The sequence below is a fragment of the Tamandua tetradactyla genome, chromosome 16 (assembly GCF_023851605.1).
Source record: "Tamandua tetradactyla isolate mTamTet1 chromosome 16, mTamTet1.pri, whole genome shotgun sequence".
Classification (NCBI taxonomy): Eukaryota; Metazoa; Chordata; class Mammalia; order Pilosa; family Myrmecophagidae; genus Tamandua; species Tamandua tetradactyla.
The window spans coordinates 8467942-8494893 of NC_135342.1; the positions used below are offsets into that span (position 1 = coordinate 8467942).

The window sequence follows — 26952 nt, forward strand, 5'->3', positions numbered from 1 at the left end:
GCATAGAATGCAAGGAGATACATGAGCATCTATGCCAATTCTTCATTGCTCAGAATTCAGCAGTTCTTGATTGCTTAGGTGAGAATTTGTTACCTAAGATGACAGGAAATCATCCTTGAAAATGCTCAGTAGAAACCTTTAATCATTTCTGGGGATTGAAAACTCTGAAGAAAATTTTCATAACTATTCATTGCTTTCCCAAGTGTAGGCTGTCATTGCCACTACAGGGGATATGATAGTTCCGTGTGGACATGAGGTCACCAAATCACTAACTCATATCTCACCATCTGGCTGCCTTCTCCTCACACTATGTGGGTGGTAGCGACTGTCACACTGAGCCCACCATCCTGGCAGCAGCTAGACTCAAGTGAGTATTTTGTATTGCTGGTTAAGAGGCAGAGTTTATAAGGGAAGGAGACCTAACAGGTTATTGGGTAGTGCTCACATATGGAAAAGTGATTCTCCTGCAGTAGAAACTGACTCAGTGTCAAAGCCACAGGAGAGTTAGGAATAACTCTCAAGAAATGGGCTGAGTTTGTACAGAGAGACTGGAAGTTTCCACCCTACACAACAACCCTTGATTGCTAATGTAAATGAATGAAACCCTTCCTGACAGTGATTCTTGGTATTAGCCAAATGGTATCAAAATCTGAATTTTAAGGTTCTTAAGGACTGTAATTTAGTTATTAATGTGCTAAAATCACAGACAGTAATTCAAAATGCAATAATTTATGTAAAACCTCTGTACCAGTGATAATGAGGGTCAAATTCAATGATCTCAGCAGACACAGTGTCTAGCAGCAATGGCTAAAATATTTGGCAACATGGGTGTGGTAGTTAGGTTCAAGTGTCAACTTGGCCAGGTGATGATGCCTAGTTCTGTTGCTGTGGATTTGAATCATTAGCTTGTGAAACCCATCTATGACTGATTGCATCTGCAGTCTCTAAGGGGAGTGCCTTCCTCAGTGAGTGATGTTTCATTTAATTCATGGAAAACTTCAAAGAGAAAGCTAAATGCAGCACAGCCCAAGCAGATCAGTATACCTCATCTCAACACTTGCAACTTAACCCAGACCTTTGGAAATGCAGAAAGGAATCACCCAGGGGAAAGCTTTGGAAATCCAGAAACCTGGAGAGAAGGTCAGGAGAGATCGCCTTGTGCCTTTCTATGTAAGAGAGAACCTCAGATGAAAGTTAGCTGCCTTTCCTCTGGAGAACTATACATTTTAACTAAATAAGTCCCCTTTTATTAAAAGCCAATCCATCTCTGGTGTGTTGCAATCTGGCAGCTTTGGCAGACTATAACAATGGGTGAGATGTGCTTCATGCAGACAGTATGGGTTCATATTGAAAATAGCTGTGGTCTGATGAGCATGGTGAGACTTTTTCCTTCTTGAAATCAGAGAAGGAGATCTTAAGAAAAAGTTCACTTAATAATTGCGGGTTTCAGACAACAGAAAAAAATTAAGGACTTCAGATTTTAAACTCAAATGTTTCTTGTGGCATTCTCTCTAATACAAACACTTTCCAATGTTATTTGCAGACCCACTATTAATTTCTCTTTCTTGTCACTTTATTCCAAGCAAAATAGTCATATGATCTGTGATGGTCAGGTTCATGTGTCAACTTGGCCAGGGTGGTGGTGCCAAGTTGTCTGGTTGGGCAAGCACTGACCTCTCTGTTGCTGTGAGGACATTTCATGGACTTATATCATGACCAGTTTGGATGCATGACAGCTGATTGCATTTGCAGCAGCTAAGGGAAGTGTCTTCTGCAATGAGTAACACTTAATTTAATCACCAGAAGGCTTTTAAGGAAAATTCTGAAGAGACAATTACTCCTTCTGCTTCAGCCAGCCAGATTTTCCTGGGAGTTCATTGAGGACCTTAATTGGAGCTGCCAGCTTGCAGCCTGCCCTACAGATCTTGGATTCTTACATCCCCACAGTTGTATGAGGCACTTTTATAAATTTTATATTTATAGATATTTCCTGCTGATTCTGTTTCTCTAGAGTACCCTAGCTAATACAGCTTGGTGCCAGGAGTGTGGTGGTTCTTAAGAAACAGAATCTTAAAAATGGGTTTTTATGTATATAAGATTCCACAAGGGTTCCATGTACTAGTGTAACTTCCAGAAACCTACAACCTCCAGATGGATTCCTGGACCAGATAAGTACTGAAATATAGAGGGCCTAGCCTGTACAGAACATCAGAAAGTTCCATCTCCCTACCCCATATTATTGACAGACACTTCCAACATGAAAATGTTAGCATGGACATAGCCCAAACACCCCTAAAAAGAGGGATAGAGAGATCAAAGGTGATGGTGGACTTATAGAGAGAAGATAAATAACATATGAATATGATCACTGAATCATTAAATTGATATCTTGTTTAGTCTGCTTAGGGCAGCTAGAAATAAAAACCTAAAACTTTGGAATTGTCACTAATGTCAAACTCTGAAATATGTTTTACAACTAACTGTGATGCTTTGTTTTGAAATTTATTCATTTTTCATTTATATGTTATTTTTCACTGAAAAGAACAAAAACTAATTGTGATAATAAAGGAAAATTTTAATCAGTTTTTACAATGGGTTTTCTACTCTGAGTAGACTCAAAGGCACTAAAGACTCTGTTTCCCATAATCAGTATGGCACTGCCAGTTCATGAGGTGAGTTGGTAAAAGAGACAGTCAAAATATCACCATTTGATTCTGCTAATTGTATGCTTATACAAAGCCAGACTCTGGGTGATAATATTTTTGACACTTTTATGGAATTTTGTGGAATTAAGAGGAATAGAGATGTTGTCTGGTTGTTGTTAGATATGCTGGATACACTTATGAGCTGAAGGCTTCAAATAAGAAGCTTATGCACCATTTGACATGTGTAATAGTTTCTATGAAGGCCCTGAAGGAAACTCTTGTTGTGGATCATTTACTTATTTCCCCCTTAAAATTACATATGTTCCTTGGATGACCTTTACGAATCTTGTAGAATCTATTCATTTCTTTTTATTCATAATGTCACAACTATAGATCCACTAATACATACAGTCAGAGCTCCCCTCACTTAATGGCTCTTTTATTGAAAGGATTATTTAAAGAGATCCAAAGTTATGATTTGAAATACCTAGAGGAAACCAGCAAAAGAGATTCTATATGACAAACAAAAGGAGACTTAACCTCAAAAAGTTTACCATGCAAAAATTAATTACCATAATCACATTCTTAAAAAGCATCTTCTCCAATAAAATCTTTTCCATTTATTTATAATCATATGTCTGCTAATACTTTTAATAAGAGTACCCCCCACCTCATGTCTCTTTTATGCTAGGAATTGAGTTAAAAGATCTGAAGATATGATTTCAAATAGAGGACTTGGCAAAAGAGGCAGTATTATCGTAATATAACAAACAAGGAGACTTAGACTGAAAAAAGTTAATGAGCCAAATTGCATGTTTCTATTTTTAAAATATATTATGTAATTAATAGCTCAATTAGTAAGTTTCTTCAATCTTAATTGTGAGTTCTTCAGTCTTAATGACATATCCTAAAAGCTCAGACTTTTGTAAAGGCTGCTGCTCTCTTTGTTTCCCTCCTGTCAGCTAGGGGATTGTCACCTTGCATCCATGATCAGCACACGTTGCTGGGTCCTTTGTTTTAGTTTCCTGGGCTACTCAAAGCAGATGTCATGAAATTGTTCATCTTAAACAATGGGAACTTATTACTTTAAGCCTACCATTTTCAGGCTATGAAAATGTTCAAATCAAGGTGATGTTTTCTTCCCAAAGACCTGCTGCTAGAGCTCCTTGGCTCCTTGGCTCCTGTTCCTCTGTCACATGGCAGGGCACATGGTGGCATCTGCTGGTCTCACCCTTCTTTTCCAGGTTTTGTTTCTTTCAGCTTCTATCTTCCATGGCTTTGTCTGCATTTCATTCTCTTATAATGGACTCCTGTAAGAAGATTAAAACCCATTCTGTTGAAGTGTGTCACATCTTAAAATTGAAGTAGCCTCATCAAAAGGTCCTACTTAGAGGGTGTTCACACACCCAGTAGTGTATTAAATTTTAGAACATCTTCTTCTGGGGTATGTATACCTTCGAAGAACCACGCACTTGATAGGGGTCCATTTTTTCTGCATGTGTTTTACAGAATGAATTCATCCATTCTCCTCTTGATGGTCATTTCCAGGTTTTCACTTTTATGTTGTGCTGAGAACATTCTTAAACATATCCCCTGAAATATATATGTAAGACTTGCCAAAGTGTATACCTATAAATGGAATTCCTAGGACATTCAACTTGATAAAATCTAGAGCAAATATTGATATAAACTTGCTTTCATCACACCATCCCTTTTTAATCTCCACCTTTCCCTGTTTCCTATTGTATATTTCCCACAAAGTAAGTCAGCATTATACCAGTTGGTATTTTCTTCCAATATAAGGATTTTAACTCTCCTAGCACAATCATGTTTGTATATATTTGAGAGCACAGGTTTTGCTCCCACATCACCCATTACTTACTGCCATACACTCTTCGTCTTCTATATTCCAGCCTCTGGCCACTAATTTGTGCTCTGTATCTGTTGATTTTCCTGTTACAGATATTATGTGTAATTAGAATCATATAATATTTTTCCTGTTGTGCCTGGCTTCTTTCACTTAGCTTGTTTTCAAGGTTCATTTGTAGTACAGCATATATCACTACTTCCTCCCTTTTTAAGTCTGAGTAATATTCCATCATATGGATATACCACATTTCATTTATCCATTCATTCATTGATGGACATTTGTAATGTTTGCATCTTTTGACTACTGTAAATTGTTCTTCTATGGACATTCGTGTATGAGTATTTGTTTGAATTCTTGTTTTCAGTTGGATGTATATGTACACCTCCAAGTGGAATTGCTGGATCATATGGTAATTCTATATTTAACTTTTTGAGCAACTGCCAAACAGTTCCTTGACAGCTGCACCATTTTATATTTCACCACCAATGTGTAGAGTGTTATAATTTCTCCATACCCTTGCCAACATTTGATTTTATTTTTATTTATTATAGCCATTTTAGTGGTTGTGAAATGCTACATGGTTTTGACTGGCATTTCCCTGATTACAAATGATGTTGAGCATCTTCTCATATTTCTTTTGACCATTTGTAAATCTGTTTTGAAGAAAAATCTATTCAAGCCCTTTACCCATTATTAAATTGGAATTTTGTCTTTTTGTTCTTGAGTTTTAAGAGTTTTTTTAATATATTCTGGGTACTAGGCCCTTACCAAATACAATTTCCAAATATCTCCTTTCATTATCTTTTCACTTTCTTTGCAGTGTCCTTGTGCTGGTTTGAAATGATGTATGTACCCTAGAAAAGCCATGTCTTAATTCTAATCCCATTTTTTAAAAGCAGCCTTTCTCCTAATCCCTATTCAGTATTGTATGTTTGAAACTGTAATTGGATCATCCCCCTGGAGATGTGATTTAATCAAGAGTGATTGTTAAACTGGATTAGCTAGAGATGTGTCTCCACCCATTTGGATGGATCTTGATTAGTTTCCTGGAATCCTATAAAAGAGGAAACATTTTGGAGAAAGAGAGATTAAGAGAGAGCAGAGTTGAATTACATAGCCACAAGAAGCAGAGTCTACCAGCCAGGGACCTTTGGAGATGAAGAAGAAAAATGCATCCCGGGGAGCTTCATGAAACAGGAAGCCAGGAGAAGAAGCTAGCAGATGATGCCATGTTCACCATGTACCTTTCCAGATGAGAGAGAAAATCTGTGTTTACCATGTGCCCTTCCACTTGAGAGAGAAACCCTGAACTTCACTGGTCTTCTTGAACCAAGATATCTTTCTCTGGATGCCTTAGATTGGACATTTCTATAGACTTGCTTTGATTGGGACATTTTCTTGGTCTTAAAACTGTAAACTAGCAACTTATTAAATTCTCCTTTTTAAAAGTGATTCCATTTCTGGTATATTGCATTCTGGCAGCTAGCAAGCTAGGACAGTTCTGATTCACAAAATTTTTTATTTGATAAAGTCCTATTTTTTCTGTTGTTTGTGCTTTTGCTATCATATCTAAGTATCCCTTGCCAAATCCAGTATCATGAATGTTTATTATCCATTGTTTTTTTTCAGAGTTTTATAGTTTTAGCACTTACATTTTGGGCTTTGATCCAGTGTGACTAAAATTTATTTCTCATGGTGAAAGGTAGGCCATTACTTCTTTATTTTCCCTCTGGATATTCAGTTGTCCCAGCACTACTGAATCAAGATGAGATACTATACTTTCCCCTTTGAATGGTCTTGGCATCTTTGTTAAAAATCAGTTGGCCTTGAATATATGATTTCATTTCTATACTCTCATTTTTATTACGTGTGTGTGTGTCTATCCTATGCCAGTACTACTGTTTTGATTATTGTAGTTTTGTGGTAAGTTTTGAAATTGGGAAGTTTGAGTCTCCTAACTTTGTACTTTTTAAATATTCTTTTGGCTCACTGGGGCTCCTTGTAATTCCTTGCTTTCTGCAGAAATGCCCATTGGAATTTTGATAGAGATTGTGTAGAATCTGCAATTCTCTTTGAATAATATTGCAAATTTTACAATAGTTAGTCTTCAAATCTTTAAACATGGATATCTTTCCATTTATTTACGTATTCTTTAATTTACATCAACATTGTTTTGTACTTTTCTTTACATGTCTTCCAATTCCTTGGTTTAAGTTTATTCTTGGGTATTTTATTTCCTTTGATGTTATTACAAATGGAATTGTTCTCTTGTTTTCCTTTTCAGGTTGTTAACTGCCAGTGCATAAAAACAACTGACTTCCCCTTCCACCACCCCCCAGGGGTATTTTTTTTATATTTTTATTGAGAAATCTTTAAAACACATACAGTCCAATAATATTATATAATCAGTGGCTCACAGCATCATCACATAGTTGTATATTCAGTACCATGATCATTTTTAGAATATTTGCATCACTCCAGAAAAAGAAATAAAAAAGAGAAAACTCATATATACCTATATACCCTTTATCCCTCCCTCTCATTGGCCACCAGTATTTCAATGTACCCAATGTTTTACCCATTATCCACCCCCCAATTATTTATTTAATTTTTATCCTTATTTTGTATACTCAACTGTCCATACCCTGGATAAAAGGAGCATCAGACACAAAGATTTCACAATCACTTGGTCACACTGTAAAAGCTATGTACAATCATCTTCAAGAATCTACATAACTGGAACACAAGTCAACAGTTTTATGTACTTCCCTGTAGCCACTCCAATACACCATAAATTAAAAAGGGATATCCATATAATGTGTAAGAATAACCTCCAGGATAACCTCTCAACTCTGTTTGAAATTATTCAGCCACTGAAGCTTTATTTTGTCTCATTTCTTTCTTCCCCCTTTTGGTGAAAAAGGGTTTATCAATCCCATGATGCCAGGTCCCAGCTCATCCCCAGGATTCAGGTCCCTTGTAGCAGCAGTGAGTTCACCTGCCGGGTTGTCTTAGAGAAAGGCCACATCTGAGCAACTAAAAGAGGTTCTCTTGGGGTGACTTTTAGGCATAATTATAAGTAGGCTTAGATTCTCCTTTGCAGGAATAAGCTTCACAAGGGCGAGTCTCATGATTGAGGGCTCAGCCTATTGAATTGGTTTCCCCACTGCTTGTGTGAATATCAGGAATTCCCCAGATGGGGAAACTGAATATTTCCTCCTTTCTCTCCAGTTCCCCAAGGGGACTTTGCAAATAGTTTTATATTCTGCCCAAATTACTCTGAGATATACCAGGGCATCACACTAACCTGAACAAACCAACATGATCTCCTGCCATATTCGAGATTCCATGTAGATGTGGTGTTCAGGTAAATCGACCATAATGCTAAATTAGATAACGCACTGTCCAAAATGTAAATTTTGCACCAAATAAATCTCTTTCCCTTCACACAGATTCACACAGATGTTAAAGCTTGAAAATGTGGGCCATATCATCCTTTATCCAATATTCTGATTTACCTTAATCCTATCCAGATCAGCTTCATTCATTTCTCTAGTTGAAGTCTGGCCACTTTTTCAGCTTTCTTAACAGTTGCTGAATGGGTAATGCTGCCTTTCATAGTTCACTGCTCTAACTCTGACTCTCAGATGTCACAACAATGCATGAACAAATAACTGATTTTTTAGTGCTTAATCTTACACCTTGCAATTTTGACTGAATTTGTGTATGAATCGTTTAAGTTGCTTTTTTTAAATTAGGGTATGGTGTTTGTGTGGCTTCATTAAGATTTTCTACATATAGCTCGTGTCACCTGCAAATCAAAATAGTTTTTATTTTCTTTTCCAATGTGACTGCTTTGTATTTTTTATTCTTGCCTACTTGCTTTGACTAGAACTTCTAGTACAATATTGAATAGCAGTGGCAAAAGAAAGCATTCTTGTCTTGCTCTTGATCTTAGGGGGAATAGGGTGATCATGGGATCCCCAAATTTGTAGCAAGCTGGTTTGAAGTGAGGGTGGGTGGCACTGAGGGATCCTTTGACTTGTAGTTGGTGTCTGAAGTGAGATAGTCTTAGGAGGACTACTCTCTTTGTGCACTTTGGTAAATTCATTGTCATTTTCATTTGTCTGAATGTATTTTATAGAATCTCTTATGAAGTCCTCTTTGACCTATTGGTTGATTAAAAGTGACCCATCAGTTGTTTAATTTACAGTGGCTAATCAATATTTCTGTTTTTGACTTCTGATTTAATTTTGTTGTTATCTACAGTGATTTCAGTCTCTTTAAATTCATTGAAACTTGTTGTGAGCCTCTGCATGTGGTCAATCCTGAAGAATGTTCCATTTATGCTTGAGAAGAGTGTACTCTGTTGTATGGTGGATGCTCTGGAAATTTCTGTTAGGCTGAGTTTATTTATAGGGTTCAAGTCTTATATTTCCTTATATATATTTAGTCTAGATTTTCTACCCATTACTGAAAGTGAAGCCTTGAAGTCTCAAACTATTATTTTAGAAATGACTGCTTCTACCTTCAATTTTGTCAGGTTTTGCTTCATATAATTTGAGGTTCTGTTATTAGGTGCATGTGTGTTTGTAACTGCTAGATTTTCATGATGATTGTCCCTTTTATCATTATATAATGTCATTTTTATCTCTGATAAAAAATATTTGACTTGATGTCTGCTTTAATGTTATTATAGCTACCCACCTTTATTGGTTACTGCTTGCATGGAATATACTTTTTTCTATTGTCAACCTATCTTTGTCTTTGCTTCTAAAATGATCTCTTATAGACAGCATATTGAGATTTTTTTAATCCCGTGGATAATAACTGCCTTTTAAGTAGAGTTTAATCCATTTACATTTAATATAATTACTAATAAGATAGGATCATTTTGCTATTTGCGTTTTGTCATGTCTTTTATTTTTACTGTCATCTTTTCTACTTAGTAGATAGATGTTTTTAGAGAATGATTTTGATTCACATCTCATTTATTTCTCACAAATTTTTTCATTTTTTTAATTTTTTTAACTTGTGTTGTATAGTTCAACATATATACAAAGCAAAGAAATAAAAAGAGCAATCATTTTCAAAGCACTATTCAACAAGTAGTTACAGAACGGATACCAGAGTATGTCTTGGATACCATATGATCCTCTCCGATTTTTCTTTCTAGCTGCTCCAGAATGTAGGAAGCTAGAAGGCTTGAATATATTTTTATCATCAAAATCGACATTTTTCTTTCTTTTTTGTGAAAAATAACATATATACAAAAAAGCAATAAATTTCAAAGTACAACACCACAATTAGCAGTAGAACATTTCAGAGTTTGACATGGATTACAGTTCCACAATTTTAGGTTTTTGCTTCTAACTAAAAGAGATATCAGTTTAATGAGTCAGTATTCATACTCATTTGTTAAATCCTATCTTCTCTGTATAACTCCATCATCACCTTTGATCTTTCCATCCCTCTCTTTAGAGTTTATGCTATGGCCATACTAACTCTTTCATGTTGGATCTGTCACTAATATGGGGTAGAGAGATGGAATTATCTGACATCTGGGGAGGCTGGGCCCTCTAGGTTTCAGGACTTATCTGGTCCAGGGGCCCAATTGGAGATTGTAGGTTTCTGGAAAGTTAGTCTGGTGCATAGAACGTTTGTGAAATATTATATATTGCCCTAGGTGTTCTTTATAATTGGCTGTAATGGTCCTGGTTGGGGTCTAGCAGGTTATGATTGAAGGCAAGGTCTAACTGAAGCTTGCATAAAAGAAAACTCCAGAGTATCCTCTCAGCTCTATTTGAACTCTCTCTGCCACTGGCACTTTATTAGTTACACTTCTTTTCCCCCTTTTGGTCAGGTTGGAATTGTTGGTTTCATGGTGCCAGGGCCAGATTCATCCCTGGGAATCATCTCCCATGTCACCAGGGAGACTTTCACCCCTGGAAGTCGTGTCCTATATAGTGGGGAGGACAATGATTTCACTTGCAGAATTGGGCTTAGAGAGTGAATGTTTCTAGAAGCACCCCATGGGAAGATGTCCACACAGGGAGAGTTTTCAGTTGTGCAAAATAAAGTCTAGGCTTTCAAACCAATCTTTCAGGAACTCACCATGCAGATCAAAATATTTTTGAGCTGTTTCTTTAGGGTAAGATCCATTCTGTGCCCTCTGGTGTTAGTAACCCATACTGGATTGTGGGCTATAGTTTCAAGATTGCCACAAATCTGAGGAGCAGGGTATGTGGACAGAGTATGGTTAAAATGCCCTAAAACTTCCCTGCCAAGATTCTGCTACCTTTTATGAACAGGCACCTCATTGCTGTGAACCTTTGAATTGTTTCCAGAGTTCCAGTAAAATAATTTCTGAGAGTCTTTACCTGTTTATTTCTTGTTTTTGTTAAGGCATGGATAATTGAGGGTTCCCTACTCTGACATTTTTGCTTATATCACCCTTCCACAATTCATCATCATTACATCATTACATACTTTCTTGATACTTATGTCTCTAAAGTCAGTGGTTCAAAGCATATTTTCTGGTTTTCATAGTATGTTTTCCCTTGGGAATATAATTTTTTTATTCTTAATGGAGTAGCCCTTAGAATTCCAAAGACTATAATTTTCAATAATTGTGGTTACTTATTTACCTGCTGGATTTGTCCCAGGTTACTAAAATATTAATAATTTATGGTTTACAGATAATGCATTTTCAGTATCAAACAGACCAACTGTTAATATTCCTTACAAAGTTTTGTAACAAATATTCAGAATAATACTTTGTCAGTCTTCCAGGAATGTTTTACTAAAATCTTCCTTATTTTCTCAAGCCACTTTTATTTTGCAATTCTGAATCGCCATTTATCTTATTCATTGGATAAAGATGTTGGGTTTTTACTATTACATTTTATACATCTATGCTATAGCATTTACTAGTGGGCAGACTTGGGCAGTAAATATGCATTAATATAATAACCATGTCTCTTCAAATAGGAAGCATCCTTATATCTACTGCAAATTGGTGTGTTATTTGGATTGGCTGTGGAAAAATTACCCCTTCTTACAGGACTAACATGTTACATATTATGAGTGAGTTGTCAAAATTTTGTTTGAAACTTCCATGGTATTAACTAAAGTTTATAGTTTACTTAAATTTACTACATGTGTTGTATAATGTTACTGGTGTTGATGGATCTTTTATGTCATGTACCTACCATTAAAGTATTCACTGTCCTAAAATTTCCTTCTACTTCACCAATTCAACTTTTCCCTGGAACCTTTGTCACCCACTGATGTTTTTACTGTTTATATCATATTACTTTTTCCAGAATGTCATGTAATTGCAGTCATATAGTATGTGACCTTTTGAGACTGGCTTCTTTCACTTAACAATAAGAATTTAAGATTTTTGCCTGTCTTTCCATAGCTTAAGAGCTCATTTCTTTTTATCACTGCATAGTATCCCATTGCTGGATATGCCAGTTTGTTTAGTCTTTCACCTATTGAAAGCCATCTTAGTTGCTTCTAGTTTTGGGCAGTAATGAAGACAGTGCTACAATAGTTTATGTCCAGGTTTTTGAGCTCACATCAGGTTTCAACTCATTTTGGTGAATATGTATATGAATGCAATTTCTGTATCACACAGTAAGCCTATGTATAACTTCTTCCAATGTAGCTGCAGCATTTTAAATTCCAAACAGCAATAAATGAGAGTTCCTGTTGATCCATATCTTCACCAGCATTTGGTATTATGCAGTTTTTAGATTTTAGTCATTCTGAAGATGTATAGTAGAATGTCATGGTTTTAATTTGTAATTCTCAAATGACATATGATATTGAGCACCATTTTGGGTGCTTATTTTCCATCTGTGTATCTTCTCTTCTGCCCATTTCTTAAATTGATTTGTTTGTTTTATTACTGTTGATTTATAAGAGTTCTCTGTATACTTTGGATGCAAGTTCTTTATCAGATATGTGTTTTGTATATAACTTTTCCCAGTCTGTGGTGTGTCTCTTCATTCTTTCAGTGATGCCTTTCACAGAGCAGAAGTTTTTAATACTAATTAAATTCCCAGTCGGGGCTTAGTGAGGTGTGGGATTTAATTCATCCTCCAGAGCAGCTAGTAAATAACCAAGAAAAGGACAGAACAATTGCTGGGGCCACATCAGTGACAAGACATGGTGTACAAGAGTCTCTTCAAGCTGAACCAGGTGTGGTCCTACACAGAACCATGAGTCCCCCAAGCCATGGATGCTGGTGATCTTCCCCCACAGGTGCTACCCAGAGAGGAAAGGAAAGAGACATTACAAACAGCAAGGGGCTGGGCTCAACCAAGCTCCAATTGTGGAAATAATTAACAAATTCTGACTACTAAAAGTAGGCCCCCAGTTCAACTGAACCTCTAGTAAAAGCTGTGGTTGCTGGTTTTTGCCCTGGCACAGAGGGGCAGGGTTGATAGAAAAAGAAAAAGAAAACAATTTTTTTTATCAGACAGCACAAAATACTTGAAAGGGTCTGGACCCTGAAGAAAAGGAGGGGGTGTATAGGACCTGGAGATACATAGAACAATGTACCAACTTAATCTCTTGATTAGCAAACCCAAGGAATAGGGGTCCTGCTCTGAAAAGGATTTTTTTCTTTTCTTTTTTGTAGCTATGTTTCTACAGTTTGGCTGCTCTTTGGATACGACTGCAAGTCTTCTCACCTCCAGCTGCTCCAGGCAAGGACAGAATTAAATTTGTCTGAGAGCTTGTGTGGAGGCTGTGCCTTCCCCAGGAGAGGGGTGTGTCCAAGCTCTGGTGGAATCCCTCCCACAAGGAATTCAGACCACAGGGTCTGGAAAACTGAAATGATTAAAGCCAGTATACAAACTCTCCTCTGTTTCAACCATTCCTCAGCAGGGACAGTCTAAAGTTAAAAGTACTGCATCACTTTATGCTGATAGAACCCACAGGCAGACAAGCACCACATACTGGGCAGGATAAGAAAAAGATGGTGTCTAGAGGTTTCTTAGGAAAGCCTTTCAACCTGCTGGGTCTCACCCTCAGGGAAAACTGATGCAGGTGACCCTTTCCTCCTGAAAGGAGACCAGTATCATCGGGGAAAATCTTACTGGGGTCTATAATACCTAAGTAGACCTTCCTAAGGTGTAGAAGCCAAGAGTTTAAAGCAAGACCTACAGAATTTGTTGCAAGCTGCTAGCCTCAGGATGGCGGCGGTAAACTGTGGAGATTGTTATGTAGAGCAGCCTGGGAGGAAGAGAATGTTTACCCAAAACAGTTATGTTAAGTATGAAGAACACTGTGAGATAAGAATCTTGCTCCCTCAGGAAATGCCTGCATATCTATTGACATCCTGTGGTATATAGCTAGGATCTGGTTGAGAATAAAATTGTCTGAAGTCTGTCTGAAGTAAACTCAAGCTTCAGACCCTCTGAGCCCATCTGTGTCTTTCTTTCTTTCTTTCTTTCTTTCTTCCTTTCTTTTTTCTCATCATTCCTTAATATCCTTCGAGCTCCGTTTCAATAGGAAGCAACATTTGGTGCCCAAGGTGGGGCTCGAAGAAGAAGACTCCAAATCAATATTAAGGAACCAAGGAAAAGTCTCATTAGAGGCACGTGTGTCCAGCCAATAGAAGAGGACTCGAGTCATATTGGTAAAGTAAGCATTTTCCTTGGATCATCAGGGTAACGGGTAATCATAATAGGTGGCTGGAGGAGTGTGTGTGTGTGTTAAAGCTACTGGGGTGCCTGTTAAAACATCTGAATTAGTAAGTTTATTTGATCTTATTCAAAAACATTGTTGTTGATTTCAGCCTTAAGGCCATAATGCTTTAAATCTTAAGTAATGGAAATTCGTTATGAAGGCTTTGCAGTGAACATAAGACAGGGAAAATATTCCTGTTTCTATTTGGTTATTGTGTTCAGTCAGGCAATGAACTACCTGGCTCATGCTTTGTCTTAAACTCTAAGTTGTGTTTCTTCTCAGTCTCCCACTACCACTTCTTACCCTGTTTCGACAGTTGCTTGAGCCAGACTCAGCAATTGGCACCCAAACAGGGATCTAATAAGGGAACTCTTAAAGCATAAAGTGAGGAGATGCTCCAGGGACATCCACTACAAATACTACAGGTGGGCCTTTTTGAGTTGAGCAGTGGCCCTTATCTGTAGAGAGGTTTGAGGCTCTGACTCGGTTGATTTGGGAACAGTTTGGAGCAGGACGTTTAGAGGAGTCTCGTGGTTCTTGGAATTCTCCAATATTTATTGCAGGAGGGAGGTCATGAAAATGGAGAATGTTGACTGATTTGATAAAAGTTGATACTGTGGTTCAGCCTATGGAGTCATTGCAGCCTGGCTTGCCCACACCAGTTGTAATTTCTAAGAACTGCTTTATTATGATAGATTTTAAAAATTACTTCTTTGCCTTGCCTTTGGCAGAGCAGGATAAAGAAAGATTGGTTTCTGGACTTGTTCTTGATGGGTGCCTTTATATAGGGATTCATGTACACCTGAGTCAGAGAGTATTCAGTGAGAAAGGTGCCATACCAAACGGGGGTCAGTGCTCATTGATGGTTCCTGTGGCAGGTTGGTCCTCAACGGGGTGTGCAGTTCGGGATTGTAGTTCTGACTCAAGGTATTCTGTTAGGTTACCTTTGTTTAGTCTGAATAATTATTCTATGAAATTTATACCAATGATACAAGTAAAGTCTTGTGACAGAGAGTGGGAATAGTAGCCCCATCTTCTTTTGTTGGCTTAAATTCTCGACAGGCAGTGGTTTGGAAACTGGCCATGAGTTTAGCTCCTATTCATATTTTAAAAAGAAATATATTTTAAGAACTTTAAAACTAAAAATTCTTGTTAAAAACTATATATTGATAGTTATGCATATTTGAAACATTAACTAAAGTGTTTTAAGTATTTAACATTCTAACAAATTTCATTTTGATGGTAATTACATATGTGGTAAAATATTTGTTCAAAATAATGATTTAAGTATGAAAAATATGAAAGATGTATTTTTATTAATAGGAAAACAGAATAGTTTTATCCTAAAATGAATAACTGTTACTAAGTGAGAAAAATATAGGACAAAGCCTAAACTAATATAATAAGTGCTGAGGGTTTGTAAAAATAGAAATTATGGTTAAAATCAAGAAAGATTTAAGGAGTCTAAAATGACAATGTTTTCTTGGACTTTTAGCCTGTTCTAATGAAAAGATATATTAAAAAAATTCTAAATAATTAGTTAAAAAGCAAAGAGTCTGTGTTTTATCAAAATAACTTATGTTAACTTTTATCATGTTGTTATCTGTATAAAAAATACTGATTTTCTCCTGGGTATCATTATACTGGCAAAAAGTGCTTCTTTTCTTGCCCTAAACCAGGTGGCTTAATCTATTAATCTAAGTACTATTACTATAAATGAATCTATTACTGACTAAATGATATTCAAATCATTTAAATACCTAAATTCCTTTAAGCCAAAATACTTTAATGCTTTGTCCAGTGTTTATATAAACTATATATGTACAAACTAAATTTATCCCAGGATAACCATGGCTTATATTGGAAGCAGATCAGATTTGAGGGTTGAATGCAAGGAAAAAATATACTTGTGGAGTCCTTTTTGTTCACCTGTTGTTGCCATTACATGCAACTGATATTGCTATCACATGACCTTGGTAAGAAATAGTTAAAATGTACACTCTAGCTGGGAGGACTGGCTATCCCCCCAGAAGGAGGTGTACTTTAATAAAGATATCTAGGTCCCAGGAAGCTCCTCTTGGTCCCTAGCCAGTTCCCAGAGGACCCAACTGGGCCTGGTCATGTAAGCAAATCAGAATTTGGCCACTATTGTGAGAAAATATCATAAAAACTGTATGAAATAAATTTAAAATTAGCAAAAATGCACAACCAATTATAAAGAATCCACATTCTTGCATTCCTTTTTAATCAATCCAATGAATTCAATTTTAAAAATCTGGTCATTTACTATGAGTACACATCACTATTGGCACTCTGCATTCATTTTTGCTACCTGCCACTTTAGGGATTCCTAATTATATGTTACAAAATTTGTTTGATATTTTACAAGGAGATACTGATTTATTAAGCAAAAAGCAGTCAACAGCTGCAGTTGAACGAGAGTTACAATTAATTGAACAATGCATTCAAAAAGGACAGCTTGTTCAAATAAATCTAAAAAAGCCTGTTGATTTTATTATTTTCTTTACCTTGCAATCTCCCACAGGCCTATTTTAGCAAGACAGTGTTTTAAAATGGATTTTTTTACCAAACTATTGACAAAAATGTTTAAATACATATTTGCAAAAGATTATTTCTTTAATAGCCAAAAGTCACCAAAAATATTATCAATTAAAATATCATGATCTCAATCGCATAGTGTGTAATCTCACAAAGGAAAAGGTTCAAAGTCTATATATTTTCAATACCTTTTGGCAAATAGTATTGAGTGACTTTAAAGGACAAATGAATAATCATTTGCTATGTCAAAACTTTTACAATTTTTAAAAATGAACGCAATGGATTTTTGCCTAAAATATTTCCAGCTTCTCCACCAGCTATTACTGTCTTTATGTCACCCCAGTGGAAAACAAGTTAGAAAATACCTTATACCTCAGCCCAGCTTACTGAATTAGCAGCTGTAATTCAGGTATTGCAAAGTTTTCCACAATCTCTTGATATTGTTTCTGATTTTGAATATGTTTACCAAACAGTTACTCACATTGAGACGGCTTCTTTGTTTAAAAGAAATGAATTGTTCTAAATGTTTTTACATTCACAAACATTAGTCAAAAGCTGAATTACTCCCCTTTTTATCATGAATATAAAGAGCTCAAACCAATCTTTCAGGTCCTTTATCATTACAAAATCAGCAAGCAGATACTCTTATGGGGGTAATGCAAAATCCCACAACATTTCACAAATTGACTCATATCAATAGCAAAGGGCTGTGAAAGAAATTTCCATCTTTTTTAAACAGCAAGCTCAGGACATTTTTAGGACTTGTTAAACCTGTGGGCCTTTAAATGCACTCCCATTTGCATCAGGGATTAATCCTAGAGGTCAAAAAGCAAATGAATTATAGCAAATGGATGTTACTCATATTTCACATTTTAATAAAATGCAATATGTACATGTAATCATAGACACTTGTTCTCATTTCGTCTGGGCTACCACACAATCTGCAGATCATTTTTGCCATGTTCAATCACATTTACTTAATGCTTTTGCTGTTGTGGAATGCCCTCAATCTATTAAAATGGACAATGGTCCTGCTTATACAGAAAAACAATTTCATAAATTTTGTACTACTTTTAATATTACTCATATTACAGGAATTCCACACAATCCTTCAGGGCAAAGAATTATTGAACGAGCAAACCAGACGCTAAAGTCTATGCTTTTAAAACAAAAATGGGGAGACGATGATCAGGAGGATAATGTTATGAAAATAAGTACTCCTAAAGGTCAATTAGCAAAGACATTGTTTACTCTAAATTTTTTAAACATTTATGATAATTCATCACAGACTCCTGCAGAACAACATTTTACTACTTTGGGAAAGAAAAATGATACAACCCAAACAGAACTGCAGCTGCAGCCAATCTATTGGAAAGATGTTAAAGATGATTTATGGAAACCAGGAATGGTAAAGGTGTGGGGTAGGGGATTTGCTCTTGTCATTGCAGATGACAGAACTTCAGTTTGGATTCCCTCAAAGAGAATAAAACCCAGACATATCGACCTGGACAAAAAATAACTAAATGGGTAATGTATACTATAGGACATACAATTTTGATTGCTGAAGGACAGGGACATATTTATACTTACTGGGATTATCTGTGAGCCCTAACATGGGCCAATCCAACTTTACCAAAATAACCTAAATACAAGTTTAGGATTCCCAGGTCCAGTAAGAAGAAAACTGGTGTCAAATTTAATTCCATTTTTAGAAAGACCTATATGCTTAACTCTGGATACAACAGATACTTGCCTGTTAGGTGGGAAAGAAAGTTGGAATGGATGGCAGTCATGTCATATGGATCGAGCAGCTATCATAATTAATGATTCCTATGGAATTGTGAGATTCCCCTGTGGGGTTGAAGATAACTCAGACTATATGAATAGGCAAGCTAAACCAGAGTTATTACATAGAGGATGATTTGTGCCATGATTTGGGATGATAAATACATTATTCAGAGAAATTTATGGGGAATTTTCCTAGGACTGGGACCAATTTTCATAGTGAATTCTAGTAACTATAACTTCTCTTTAGCAGCCATAAACACTATATACAAATATGTATTAGAGATCCATATATACTTGTTAAAGTTCATATGCATATAAGAAATCAAACTTCTAATTGTGAAAATTATTCTCTATTCACTTGTCCCCAAGCATTTATGTTGCAGGAAAATGAGACGATTATAGCAGCAAGGAGAAGAGGTATTTGGCTGCCGGTGCAGATGTCAAGATCTTTGCAATCCTCTCCAGAAACACATATACTGATCCATTTGGCAAAAGAATATATAAAAATTACTAATAGACTAATTGGACTCATTATTGCAGCTGTCATTGGAATCATTGGAAGCATCACAGTAGCTGCAGTCACTGGAACCGCATTGCCACAAACTATACAGATGCAGCATTGTTAGAAAAACACCAGTGAACTGTGGCATAGACAAGCTCATTGATGAGCAAACTAATAATAGACTAAATGATATAGAAATGACATTGGTTCATATTGAAGATCAAATGTATAATTTAAATTTTTTACAAAGTTTAAAGTGTAAAAGGACTAAGAGCAGTTTTTGTATTACCCTCTTTTAACATATGGCCTGTCTGAAATAGAATGGGAAAAGGGAAAAGGCATCTTTTAAGGGTTTCAGATAGTTTAAGTCCTGATATCTTAGAATTACAAAAAAGAGGTATTAAAATGTAAAATTAGAATAATCTACATGTAGCCTATGGAGGTAATGTTGCACAATCACTTACCCAAGAGCTAAAAAATCTTAGGTTTGGGGCTGTTTATACTTCACTTCCTCTTCAGCTGTGTTTAACAACAAAGAAAAAGGTGATTCTTGCAAAAACTCGTTGGCTCCCTCCTGAATCAAAGTCAGAGAGCTTGACTGGCAGCCAATGACAGGTAAGACCCTTCAGAGCCTAAGGGCAACCTAAGACAGGCACGGTCACCTCTGCTTATAACAATGTGATTCTTGTGAATCAAAGTCAGAGAGCTTGACTGGCAGCCAATGATGGGTAAAACCCTTCAGAGCCTAAGGGCAACCTAAGACAGGCGCGGTCACCTCTGCTTATAGTCACCCTAAAAAGGTGATTCTTGTTTTCCTCAGCTTATAAAATAAAAAGGGGGAAATGTAGAAGCCAAGAGTTTAAAGCAAGACCTACAGAATTTGTTGCAAGCTGCTGGCCTCAGGATGGCAGCGGTAAACTGTGGAGATTGTTATGTAGAGCAGCCTGGGAGGAAGAGAATGTTTACCCAAAACAGTTATGTTAAGTATGAAGAACACTGTGAGAGAAGAATCTTGCTCCCTCAGGAAATGCCTGCATATCTATTGACATCCTGTGGTATATAACTAGGATCTGGTTGAGAATAAAATTGTCTGAAGTCTGTCTGAAGTAAACTCAAGCTTCAGACCCCCTGAGCCCGTCTGTGTCTTTCTTTCTTTCTTCCTTTCTTTTTTCTCATCATTCCTTAATATCTTTCGAGCTCTGTTTCAATAGGAAGCAACACTAAGGGGAAAAAGGCACCATACCGGCAGGACAAGAAACAAGAACTGAAAATTTTTTATCTTTTAAACAAATCCTAAGCTAGATGTCTAGAACAAGCTGAAGTAAATGTCAAAGAACAACAAGAAAATCCTAGCTAAAAGTGGTTAAAACAATCACCAGAATAAATTCACTAAGGATATTAAATTTCTAGACACCAGCAAAAAAAATAACAACCCATACTAGGAAAATTGAAGATATAGCCCAATCAAAGAAAGAAACCATTAATTCAAGTGAGATATAGGAGTTGAAGCACTTAATTCAGAATGTTTGAATAGACATGGAAAACCTCATCAAAAATCAAATCAATGAATTGAGGGAGGATATAAAGAAGGTAAGCAATGAACAAAAAGAAGAAATTGAAAGTCTGAAAAAACAAATCACAGAACTTCTGGTAATGAAAGCACAGTAGAGAAGAAGAAAAAACAATGGAACCCTACAATGTTAGATTTCAAGAGACAGAAGATAGGATTCATGAACTGGAGGACAGGACACCTGAAATCCAACAAACAAAAGAAAATATAGGGAAAAGAATGGAAAAATATGAACAGGTACTCAGGGAATTAAGTGACAACATGAATCGCATGGATATACATGTTGTGGGTGTCCCCGAAGGAGAAGAAAAGGGAAAAGGAGGAGAAAAGTAATGGAGGATATTATCACTGAAAATTTCCCAACTCTTATGAAAGACATAAAATTGCATATCCAGGAAGTGCAGTGTACCCCAAACTGAATAGATCCAAATAGATATACTCCAAGGCACTTACTAATTAGAATGTCAGATGTCAAAGGGAAAGAGAGATTTTTGAAAGTAGCTAGAGCAAAGCAATTGATCACATACAAGGGAAGCCCAATAAGACTGTGCATAGATTTCTCAGCAGAAACCATGGAGGTGAGAAGACAGTGGTATGACATTTAATATACTAAAATAGAAAAATAGCCAACCAAGAATTCTATATCCAGCAAAATTGTCCTACAAAAATGAGGGGAAAATTAAAGCATTGTGAGACCAAAAAAAAAAAAAATCACTGAATTTCTGACCAAGAGACTGGTTCTGCAAGAAACACTAAAGGGAGCACTAGAGACAGACAGGAAAAGACAGTTGAGACAGGTGTAAAGAACAGTGTAGAAATGAAAACTATCAGTAAAGGTAAAAAGAAGAAAAAATAAATATAACAAATAAAATCCAAAAGGCAAAGGTGTAGAAGAAAATACTGCCCTTACAATAATAACACCAAATGTTAATGGATTATACTTCCCAGTCAAAAGACAAAGACTGGAAGAATGATTTAAAAAAAAGACCCACCTATATGCTGTCTACAGGAGACACATTTTAAACCCAAGGATAAACATAGGTTGAAAGTGAAAGGTTGGGAAAAGATATTTCAAGTGAACAACAACCAGAAAAGACCAGGAGTAGCTATACTAATATCCAACAAATTAGACTTCAAATGTAAAACAATTAAAGGAGGCAAAGAAGGACACTGTATAAATAAAATGAATTCAGCAAGAAGACATAACAATCATAAATATTTATGCACCAAGCCAGAGTAATCCAAAATACATGAAGTAAACATTGAAAAGAGAAGTGGACACATTTACCATAATATTTGGAAACTTCAATTCCCCACTGTCAGAAATGGACAGAACATCTAGACAGAGGATCAATAAAGAGACAGAGAATTTGAATAGTACAATAAATTAATTTGACTTAACAGACATTTATAGAACATTACACCCACAACAGCAGGATACACCTTTTTCTCAAGTGCTCATGGATAATTCTCAAGAATATACCATATGCTGGGTTACAAAGCAAGTCTCAATAAATTTTAAAAGATTGAAATCATACAAAACACTTTCTCATATCATAAAGGAATGAAGTTGGAAATCAATAATAGGCAGAGTGCCAGAAAATTCACAAATATTTGGAGACTTAACAATACAGTCATAAACATCCAGTAGGGTCAAGGAAGAAATTGCAAGAGAATAAGTAAATGTCTCAAAGCAAATGAAAATGAAAATAAAACATATCAAAATTTATGGGATGCAGTGAAGGCAGTGCTAAGAGGGAAGTTTATTGCCCTAAATGCTTATATCAAAAAAGAAGAAAGAGCAAAAATCAAGGAATTAAAGTTCACTTGGAAGAACTAGAGAAAGAACAGCAAACCAACCCCAAAGCAAGCAAAAGGAAAGAAATAATGAGGATTAGAGCAGAAATAAATGAAATTAAGTACATGAAAACAAACAAGAAAATCAACAAAACCAAAAGTTGGTTCTATGAGAAAATTAATAAGATTGATGGACACTTAGCAAGATTGACAAAAAGAAGAAGAGAGAGGATGCAAATAAATGAAATCAGAAATGGAAAAGAAGACATAACCACTGACCCTGCAGAAATAGAGGTAATGAGAGGATATGAACAACTTTATGCTTATAAAACTTAACGATGTAGATGAAATGGACAACTTCCTAAAAAGGCATGAACAATCAATATTGACTCAAGGAGAAATAGATGACTCCAACAAACCAATCACAAGTAAAGAAATTGAATTAGTCATTAAAAAGCTCCCAAAAGAGCCACGTCTTCTGGTGGTGACGGATCCCAGGGCTGACCACCAGCCTCTCACAGAGGCATCCTATGTTAACCTGCCCACCATTGCACTGTGTAACACAGATTCTCCTCTGCGCTATGTGGACATTGCCATCCCGTGCAACAACAAGGGAGCTCACTCAGTGGGTCTGATGTGGTGGATGCTGGCCCGGGAAGTTTTGCGCATGTGTGGCACCATCTCCCGTGAGCACCCATGGGAAGTCATGCCTGATCTCTACTTCTACAGGGATCCTGAAGAGATTGAAAAGGAAGAGCAAGCTGCTGCTGAAAAGGCTGTGACCAAGGAGGAATTTCAGGGCGAATGGACTGCTCCAGCTCCTGAATTTACTGCTACTCAGCCTGAGGTTGCAGACTGGTCTGAAGGTGTACAGGTGCCCTCTGTGCCTATTCAGCAGTTCCCTACTGAAGACTGGAGTGCTCAGCCTGCAACTGAAGACTGGTCTGCAGCTCCCACTGCTCAGGCCACTGAGTGGGTAGGAACAACCACTGAGTGGTCATAAGCTGTTCTTGTGTAGGCTCGTAAACAAGTTGCCGGAAAATAAACAAGTTTCTATAAAAAAAAAAAAAAAAAAAAAAAGCTCCCCAAAAAGTAAAGCCCAGGACCAGATGGCTTCACATGTGAATTCTACCAAACACTCAAGAAAGAATTAGTACCAATCCTGCTCAAACTCTTCAAAAAATTTAAGAGGAGGGAAGGCTACCTAACTCATTCAATGATGCCAACATCAGCCTCATACCAAAGCCATACAAAGATACTATAAGAAAAGAAAATTACCTACCAATCTTTCTAATGAATATAGACACAAAAATCCTTGATAAAATTCTCACAAATCGAATCCAGCAGCACATTAAAAGAATTATACACCATGACAAATTAGGATTCATCCCAGGTATGCAAGGATGGGTCATCATAAGAAAATCAATTAATGTAACACAGTTTCAACAAATCAAAGCAGAAAAACCACATAGTCATCTCAATTGATGTAGAAAAGGCATTTGACAAAATTCAACATCCTTTCTTGTTGAAAACATTCAAAGAATAGGAATAGAAGGGAACTTCCTCAACATGACAAAGGGAATATATGAAAAATCCACAGCTAATATCATCCTCAATGGGGAAAATCTGAAAATTTCCCCCTAAGTTCAGGAACAAGACAAGGATGTACACTATCACTATTGTTATTCAACATTTAGTGTTGGAATTTCTAGGCAGAGCAATTAGACAAGAAAAAGAAATACAAGGCATCAAAATTGGAAAGGAAGAAGTAAAATTCTCACTGTTTGTAGATAATATGAAATTATATGTCAAAAAAAACCAAAAATCCACAAAACTACTAGAGCTAATAAATGAGTACAGGAAAGTGACAGGTTACAAGATCAATGCTCAAAAATCTGTAGTGTTTTTATACACTAGTAATGAGCAATCTGAGGGGGAAATCAAGGGAAAAAATCCATTTACAATTGCAACTAAAAGAATAAAATATTTGGGATTAAATTTAGCTAAGAATATAAAAGAGCTATATAAGGAAAACTGAAAGATATTGCTAAAAGAAATCACAGAAGACCTAAATAAATGGAAGTGCATACCATGTTCATGGATTGGAAGACTAAATACTGTTAAGATGTCAATTCTACTTAACTTGATTTCTAGACTCAATGCGATACCAACTAAAATCCCCCAAATTTACTTTTCAGAAATAGAAAAAACAATAACCAAATTTATTTAGAAGGACAGGTGTCCAAAATAGCTAAAAATATCCTGAAGAAGAAAAATGGAGTCGGAGGTCTCACATCACCCAACTTTAAGGCTTATTACAAAGCTACAGTGGTCAAAGCAGCATGTAATGGCATAAAGATAGATATACTGACCAATGGAATTGAATAGAGTGTTCAGTTATAGACCTCTCATCTATGGACAATTGATCTTTGATAAGGCAGTCAAGTGAACTCACCTGTAACAGAACAATCTCTTTAATAAACGGTGCCTGGAGAACTGGATATCCACATGCAAAGGGATGAAAGAGGATCCATATCTCACTCTCTATGCAAAAATTAACTCAAAATGGATCAAAGACCCAAGCATTAGATCTAAGACCATAAAACTTTTAGATGAAAATGTAGTGAAATATCTTATAAATCTTATAATAGGAGGCAGGTTCCTAGATCTGACACCCAAAGTACTAGCATTGAAGAAAGAAATAGATAAATGGTAACTCCTCAAAATTAAACTTTTGTGCATCAAAGAACTTTGTCAAGAAAGTAAAAAAAAAAAAAAAAACAGCCTACACAATGGAAGACAACATTTGGAAACAATACACCAAATAAGGGTCTAGTATCCAGAATTTATAAAGAGATTATTAAACTCAACAGCAAAAAGACAAACAACCTAATTACAAAATGGGCAAAAGACATGAACAGACATTTCTCAGAAGAGGAAGTACAAATAGCCAAAAGGCACATGAAAAGATGCTCAATATCCCTGGCTATTAGGAAAATGCAAATCAAAACCACAATGAGATATCATCTCACACCCACCAGAATGGCCATTATCAATAAAACAGAAAATGACAAGTGCTGGACAGGATATGGAAAAAGAAGCACAGTTATCCACTGTTGGTGGGAATGGAAAATGGTACAACTGTGGAAGGCAGTTTGGCAGTTCCTCAGGAAGCTAAGTATAGAATTGTCATATGACCCAGAAATACCATTGCTAGGTATCTATTCAGAGGACATGAGGGCAAGGACACAAGCAGACATTTGCTCACCAATGTCTATAGCAGCATTATTTACAATTGCCAAGAGATTGAAATAGCCCAAATGTCCATCAGCAGACAAGTGTCTAAGCAAGCTGTGGTATATACATACAATGGAATATTTCACAACAGGAAGACAAAATAAAGTCATGAAGCACGTAGCAACATGGATGGACCTTGAGGATATTATGCTGCATGAGATTAGCCAGAAACAAAAGGACAAATACTGTATGGTCTCATTGATACAAACTAACATTAACGAATGCACTTGGAGAATTTCAGTTAAGAACAGAGGCCATCAGGAGATTTGGGGTAATTGGAGCTGAAGGGATACAGATTGTGCAACAGAACTGATTGCAAAAATTCAGAACTGGATAGCACAACACTATGTAATTGTAGCACAATAGTGTTAGTACATTGAATGAAGCTGAATGTGAGAATGATAGAGGGGGAGGGCCAGGGGAACAAATGAAACCAGTTGGAAAGATAGACGATTGATTTGAACAATGAATAAAAAAGTATTTACAAAGTCCTTTGGGGGAATGGCAAGAAAGAGGGAAAATTCAACTTCCCCATTTGGAGAATTCCTGATATTCTTGCAAGCAATGGGGACAACCAACTAAATAGGCCAAGCCCTCAATCTTAAGGTTTGTTCATACGAAATATCCCTGCAAAGGATAGGCTAAGTCTACTTAAAATTAGGCCTAAGAGTCAGTGAGTGTGAAAACCTTGTGACTGATGCTCCTTGTATCTATGATATTGACAGATGAGTTTGAAAATATGGATTAAAAATAAATAAATAAGAAGGGGAACAAATGTTAAAATAAATTGAGTAGATTGAAATACTAGTGAACAATGTAAGGGAGTGGTAAGGGATATAGAAAAAATAAGGGGAACAAAGGTTAAAATCTATTGAGTAGATGGAAATACAAGTGGTCATTGAAGGGGAAGGGAAAGGGGTATGGTATGTATACATTTTTTCTTTTTTCTTTTTGTTTCTTTTTCTGGAGTGATGCAAATGTGCTAAAAAATGATCAAGGTAATGAATATACAATTATGTGATGATATTGTGAGCCATTGATTGTACACCAAGTAAGGAACGTTTGTATGTTAAGAATGTTCATGTTTGTAGGTTGTTTTGATAATAAAAAATAAATAAAAACAACAACAACAAATATTAATGAAATCCACCTTGTCAGTTTTTTCTTTCACTTATCATGCTTTTGATACTGTGTCTAAAAGTCATCATCAAACCCAAGGTGC

General features: G+C 36.2%; 1 pseudogene; it reads left to right on the forward strand.

Annotated features, from left to right (window-relative positions):
* The first annotated feature begins 309 nt into the window (after positions 1-309).
* Positions 310-23481, forward strand: LOC143658284 (small ribosomal subunit protein uS2 pseudogene; annotated as a pseudogene).
* Positions 23482-26952: the final 3471 nt, after the last annotated feature.